The sequence below is a fragment of the Oncorhynchus clarkii genome, chromosome 18 (assembly GCF_045791955.1).
Source record: "Oncorhynchus clarkii lewisi isolate Uvic-CL-2024 chromosome 18, UVic_Ocla_1.0, whole genome shotgun sequence".
Classification (NCBI taxonomy): domain Eukaryota; kingdom Metazoa; phylum Chordata; class Actinopteri; order Salmoniformes; family Salmonidae; genus Oncorhynchus; species Oncorhynchus clarkii.
In genome coordinates, this window is record NC_092164.1 from 16,521,039 (window position 1) to 16,528,538 (window position 7,500).

Genomic DNA, 7,500 nt, shown 5'->3' on the forward strand with positions numbered 1-7,500 from the left:
ATACAGTTATGAAGACAGTTTAATTCCATCTGCTACGTTCTATTACAGTTATGAAGACAGTTTATCTCCATCTGCTACATTATATTACAGTTATGACGACAGTTTATATCCATCTGCTACGTTCTATTACAGTGTTGAAGACAGTTTAATTCCATCTGCTACGTTCTATTACAGTGTTGAAGACAGTTTAACTCCATCTGCTACGTTCTATTACAGTTATGAAGACAGTTTAATTCCATCTGCTACGTTCTATTACAGTTATGAAGACAGTTTAACTCCATCTGCTACGTTCTATTACAGTGTTCGAAGACAGTTTAACTCCATCTGCTACATTCTATTACAGTGTTGAAGACAGTTTATCTCCATCTGCTACGTTCTAGTACAGTGTTGAAGACAGTTTAACTCCATCTGCTACATTCTATTACAGTGTTGAAGACAGTTTAACTACATCTGCTACGTTCTATTACAGTGTTGAAGACAGTTTATCTCCATCTGCTACGTTCTATTACAGTTATGAAGACAGTTTAATTCCATCTGCTACGTTCTATTACAGTGTTGAAGACAGTTTAATTCCATCTGCTACGTTCTATTACAGTTATGAAGACAGTTTAACTCCATCTGCTACGTTCTATTACAGTGTTGAAGACAGTTTAATTCCATCTGCTACATTCTAGTACAGTTTTGAAGACAGTTTACGTCCATCTGCTACGTTCTATTACAGTGTTGAAGACAGTTTAACTCCATCTGTTACGTTCTATTACAGTGTTGAAGACAGTTTAATTCCATCTGCTACGTTATATTGCAGTTATGAAGACAGTTGAATTCCATCTGCTACGTTCCAATTACAGTTATGAAGACAGTTTAATTCCATCTGCTACGTTCTATTACAGTTATGAAGACAGTTTATCTCCATCTGCTACGTTCTATTACAGTTATGAAGACAGTTTATCTCCATCTGCTACGTTCTATTACAGTTATGAAGACAGTTTAATTCCATCTGCTATGTTCTATTACAGTGCTGAAGACAGTTTAATCCATCTGCTACGTTATATTACAGTTATGAAGACAGTTTAATTCCATCTGCTACGTTCTATTACAGTGTTGAAGACAGTTTAATTCCATCTGCTACGTTCTATTACAGTGTTGAAGACAGTTTAACTCCATCTGCTACGTTCTATTACAGTGTTGAAGACAGTTTAATTCCATCTGCTACGTTCTATTACAGTTATGAAGACAGTTTAATTCCATCTGCTACGTTCTATTACAGTGTTGAAGACAGTTTAATTCCATCTGCTACGTTCTATTACAGTGTTGAAGACAGTTTAATTCCATCTGCTACGTTCTATTACAGTGTTGAAGACAGTTGAACTTCTATTACAGATTTCTCAATCGCTTTGGCTCATTTTTTGACACAGTCTGAACGTTCTCTAAACTCTAAGTATAATTGTCACAACTGTTTTATGGGACATCCCAACTCTATTGCATTTCTGCAAAATGTAGTAACTCACCCAAAACATTTCATTCATGCTTCAAAACCTAGTTTATTGTGTCAGTAAATTGGCCAATGCCACCAAAATGAAAAGTATTGTTTGTCATCGTGTGAGTCGTACTGGTGAAAATGTTTAGACGTTTTTTCACCATGTTCATAATATACACATGTCAGTTTTGTTCTACTTTTTTGTTGATACTGACTGCTTACTGTACTATACCAGAACGTGAGTTGTGTCTAGCTGAATGCTATTGTGTATCACACTGAGCTTTTTAGATACCGATTTCAACAGTAGGTCAAAGTTTACTGGGCAAAGTCAATACTGTAGTACACAGAAAAAGAATATGCACAGTTGTATGCATACAGTACATTTACTTTTGTACAGTAGCAATGTGTTACACGTTAACAGAAAATTCACATTTGCATGTCAATGTTGACATATTTCTTACATGTAAAGTCATATATAGTGAACAGAACAGATTTGCCACAAAATGACATCCATGAAAAAAAACCTGCAACAATGAAAAAACCTGCGGTGGTTCTGTACATTTTTTTAAATATAAATTGTACTTCCTCACAGTACGTAACACTACAAGTTCCCATCTTCTTGGTGGACATCCTGTCGCTTTTGTTGGTCTGGCCAGAGATTTTCGTCAACATCACCCCTGATGTTTTCCCTTACGATGCACCGGGGGGGGGAAATCTCCTTGCGTGGCGCATCCATCCCCTGCAACGATCGCCTGTGATGTCCTCACAAGCAGCATTCACGGCATCTAACATAGACATCTGATCTTCTGCCCGATAGTCATATACTTTCCACCCCCACGCTGAACAAACTTCTTCTATCGGATTCAGGATTGGGGAGGATGGTGGAAGGAACTCCATTGTTATCCTTTCATGTGCAGCAAACCTTTACCTAGCAATGTTGGTTCGGTGGAAGCTGACATTATCCCACACAATGGCAAATCTGGTCTAACTAAACCTCTTTGGTGTTCTGCTATTAGGTCTATGTAAAGTTTATTTAGGAAGGACAGGAGAAGTTGGGTGTTATAGAGCATTCTCAGAAACGGCAGCACACATTGTAATATTGTCCCCACGTTGGTGTGGTGTGCCAGTCGTGGCTCGGTGGCCAATGAGATTGTGGCCACGTCTCCTGCCTTTGGCCAGATTGAACCCAGCCGAGTCCACAAAAACAAGACTGTGGGTCATTTCATGTCCTTCCAGCTAGACTATTCTCTACATAGTAACACAGAAACAAAATAGAAAGTTAGTTTTACATAGCCTATTCTAGAATCAGACAGTTCAGTAAAGTATAAATGTTTTCTGTTCTTATGGGTATCTACAACTTGAAGAAGTACAGTGGGGCAAAAAAGTATTTAGTCAGCCACCAATTATGCAAGTTCTCCCACTTCAAAAGATGAGAGAGGCCTGTAATTTTCATCATAGGTACACTTCAACTAAATCAGAAAAAAAAAATCCAGAAAATCACATTGTAGGATTTTTAATGAATTTATTTGCAAATTTTGGTGGAAAATAAGAATTTGGTCAATAACAAAAGTTTATCTCAATACTTTGTTATATAACCTTTGGCAATGACAGAGGTCAAACGTTTTCTGTAAGTCTTCACAAGGTTTTCACACACTGTTGCTGGTATTTTGGCCCATTCCTCCATGCAGATCTCCTCTAGAGCAGTGATGTTTTGGGGCTGTTGCTGGGCAACACGGACTTTCAACTCCCTCCAAAGATTTTCTATGGGGTTGAGATCTGGAGACTGGCTAGGCCACTCCAGGACCTTGAAATGCTTCTTACGAAGCCACTCCTTCGTTGCCCGGGCGGTGTGTTTGGGATCATTGTCATGCTGAAAGACCCAGCCACGTTTCATCTTCAATGCCCTTGCTTATGGAAGGAGGTTTTCACTCAAAATCTCACGATACATGGCCCCATTCATTCTTTCCTTTACACGGATCAGTCGTCCTGGTCCCTTTGCAGAAAAACAGCCCCAAAGCATGATGTTTCCACCCCCATGCTTCACAGTAGGTATGGTGTTCTTTGGATGCAACTCAGCATTCTTTGTCCTCCAAACACGACGAGTTGAGTTTTTACCAAAAAGTTATATTTTGGTTTCATCTGACCATATGACATTCTCCCAATCTTCTTCTGGATCATCCAAATGCTCCCTAGCAAACTTCAGACGGGCCTGGACATGTACTGGCTTAAGCAGGGGGACACGTCTGGCACTGCAGGATTTGAGTCCCTGGCGGCGTAGTGTGTTACTGATGGTAGGCTTTGTTACTTTGGTCCCAGCTCTCTGCAGGTCATTCACTAGGGGGGTGTGGTTCTGGGATTTTTGCTCACCGTTCTTGTGATCATTTTGACCCCACGGGGTGAGATCTTGCGTGGAGCCCCAGATCGAGGGAGATTATCAGTGGTCTTGTATGTCTTCCATTTCCTAATAATTGCTCCCACAGTTGATTTCTTCAAACCAAGCTGCTTACCTATTGCAGATTCAGTCTTCCCAGCCTGGTGCAGGTCTACAATTTTGTTTCTGGTGTCCTTTGACAGCTCTTTGGTCTTGGCCATAGTGGAGTTTGGAGTGTGACTGTTTGAGGTGTCTTTTATACTGATAACAAGTTCAAACAAGTGCCATTAATACAGGCAACGAGTGGAGGACAGAGGAGCCTCTTAAAGAAGAAGTTACAGGTCTGTGAGAGCCAGAAATCTTGCTTGTTTGTAAGTGACCAAATACTTATTTTCCACCATAATTTGCAGTGTACCTATGTTGTGTACCTATGATGAAAATTACAGGCCTCTCTCATCTTTTTAAGTGGGAGAACTTCCACAATTGGTGGCTGACTAAATACTTTTTTTCACTGTATATACAGGCATCATTGAAGTACTGTAAAACTCCCTGTTCAATATACAATGTGCACGCCAACGGTTTACCTGAACATACTGGTACCACAGCTCCTACCTGAACATACTGGTACCGCAGCTCCTATCTGGACATACTGGTACCACAGCTCCTACCTGAACATCCTGGTACCACAGCTCCTACCTGGACATACTGGTACCACAGCTCCTACCTGGACATACTGGTACCACAGCTCCTACCTGGACATACTGGCACCACAGCTCCTACCTGGACATACTGGTACCACAGCTCCTACCTGGACATACTGGTACCACAGCTCCTACCTGGACATACTGGTACCACAGCTCCTACCTGGACATACTGGTACCACAGCTCCTACCTGGACATACTGGTACCACAGCTCCTACCTGGACATACTGGTACCACAGCTCCTACCTGGACATGCTGGTACCACAGCTCCTACCTGGACATACTGGTACCACAGCTCCTACCTGGACATACTGGTACCACAGCTCCTACCTGGACATGCTGGTACCACAGCTCCTACCTGGACATACTGGTACCACAGCTCCTACCTGAACATCCTGGTACCACAGCTCCTACCTGGACATACTAATACTGCAGCTCCTACCTGGACATACTGGTACCACAGCTCCTACCTGGACATACTGGTACTGCATCTCCTCCCTGAACATACTGGTACCACAGCTCCTACCTGAACATCCTGGTACCACAGCTCCTACCTGGACATACTGGTACCACAGCTCCTACCTGGACATACTGGTACCACAGCTCCTACCTGAACATCCTGGTACCACAGCTCCTACCTGGACATACTGGTACCACAGCTCCTACCTGAACATCCTGGTACCACAGCTCCTACCTGGACATACTGGTACCACAGCTCCTACCTGAACATACTGCTACCACAGCTCCTACCTGGACATACTGGTACCACAGCTCCATTGTGCAGTCCTATATATGACATGTAGAGGTCATTGTGTAGTCCTATATATGACATGTAGAGGTCATTGTGCAGTCCTATATATGACATGTAGAATTCACAAATAGATCATGTTACAGATAGTATATTCCATTCAAATTGTGCTGCATTACTGTATTACTGTATTACTGTATATTCCTCATACATATTGTGATTCTCATTTACCTTTACAATAGTTGCTGTATTGGTCTGAATGAAATGCTGTAACAAAAGTAAAGGAGTATATATTTACTTATTTTCCCTATGGAATGTTTGAAAAATTGATGACACTGTGGACCTGTTAACATTAGGCTGTACTCTCCGACCAGCCTCTTCCATTGTAACACCATGGTTTATAACACTGTGGACCTGTTTACATTAGGCTGTACTCTCCGACCAGCCTCTTCCATTGTAACACCATAGTTTATAACACTGTGGACCTGTTTACATTAGGCTGTACTCTCCGACCAGCCTCTTCCATTGTAACACCATGGTTTATAACACTGTGGACCTGTTTACATTAGGTTGTACTCTCCGACCAGCCTCTTCCATTGTAACACCATGGTTTATAACACTGTGGACCTGTTTACATTAGGCTGTACTCTCCGACCAGCCTCTTCCATTGTAACACCATGGTTTATAACACTGTGGACCTGTTTACATTAGGCTGTACTCTCCGACTAGCCTCTTCCATTATAACACCATGGTTTATAACACTGTGGACCTGTTTACATTAGGATGTACTCTACGACCAGCCTCTTCCATTGTAACACCATGGTTTATGACACTGTGGACCTGTTTACATTAGGCTGTACTCTCCGACCAGCCTCTTCCATTGTAACACCATGGTTTATAACACTGTGGACCTGTTTACATTAGGCTGTACTCTCCGACCAGCCTCTTCCATTGTAACACCATGGTTTATAACACTGTGGACCTGTTAACATTAGGCTGTACTCTCCGACCAGCCTCTTCCATTGTAACACCATGGTTTATAACACTGTGGACCTGTTTACATTAGGCTGTACTCTCCGACCAGCCTCTTCCATTGTAACACCATGGTTTATAACACTGTGGACCTGTTTACATTAGGCTGTACTCTCCGACTAGCCTCTTCCATTGTAACACCATGGTTTATAACACTGTGGACCTGTTTACATTAGGCTGTACTCTCCGACCAGCCTCTTCCATTGTAACACCATAGTTTATAACACTGTGGACCTGTTTACATTAGGCTGTACTCTCCGACCAGCCTCTTCCATTATAACACCATGGTTTATAACACTGTGGACCTGTTTACATTAGGCTGTACTCTCCGACCAGCCTCTTCCATTGTAACACCATGGTTTATAACACTGTGGACCTGTTTACATTAGGCTGTACTCTCCGACTAGCCTCTTCCATTGTAACACCATGGTTTATAACACTGTGGACCTGTTTACATTAGGCTGTACTCTCCGACCAGCCTCTTCCATTGTAACACCATGGTTTATAACACTGTGGACCTGTTTACATTAGGCTGTACTCTCCGACCAGCCTCTTCCATTGTAACACCATGGTTTATAACACTGTGGACCTGTTTACATTAGGCTGTACTCTCCGACTAGCCTCTTCCATTGTAACACCATGGTTTATGACATGGTCCACAATGTGGCTCTGATTTCATCAGGGACTCTTATTCTTCCTCTATTATGTCTTCCCCTAACACTACTACCACACATTCTTACACATCTTCTTATTTCTCTTCCACGAGCATGTAGCTGCTGTTCAGGGTTGTGACGTTCCTCCATGTTCATAAATGCTAGTGATTGTGCTGTGGGCAAGCTCCATATATATGCTTCCAAACTTGAGTGGTTGATTGGTAAGATTGTGATTCCTATTGCATCACTATGTCACCTGGCAGGTCATTTTCCCATTTAGCAGACATCACACACATTCCATGTCATAGATATTTATGGAATATACATGAACGTCTGACTGATTTTGATCATTGAATGGATCATTTTGACTGTGACGGCTCACACGATGACAGAATGTTTAGAAGTTGTGAAGAGTATGACAGTTTCCCTGAGAATCAACTCATCAGCTTTATCAGCAAGCCATGTGCACGTAGTTATCGTGCAAATTGTAGACAATTGTACTTCCTATTTTGCATGT

General features: G+C 41.9%; 1 protein-coding gene across 1 annotated transcript in view; it reads right to left on the minus strand.

Annotated features, from left to right (window-relative positions):
• The window catches only part of LOC139373077 (glutamate receptor ionotropic, NMDA 3B-like), a 62,825-nt gene that overhangs the window by 13,994 nt on the left and 41,331 nt on the right, over nt 1–7,500 (minus strand). The window lies entirely within an intron of this gene.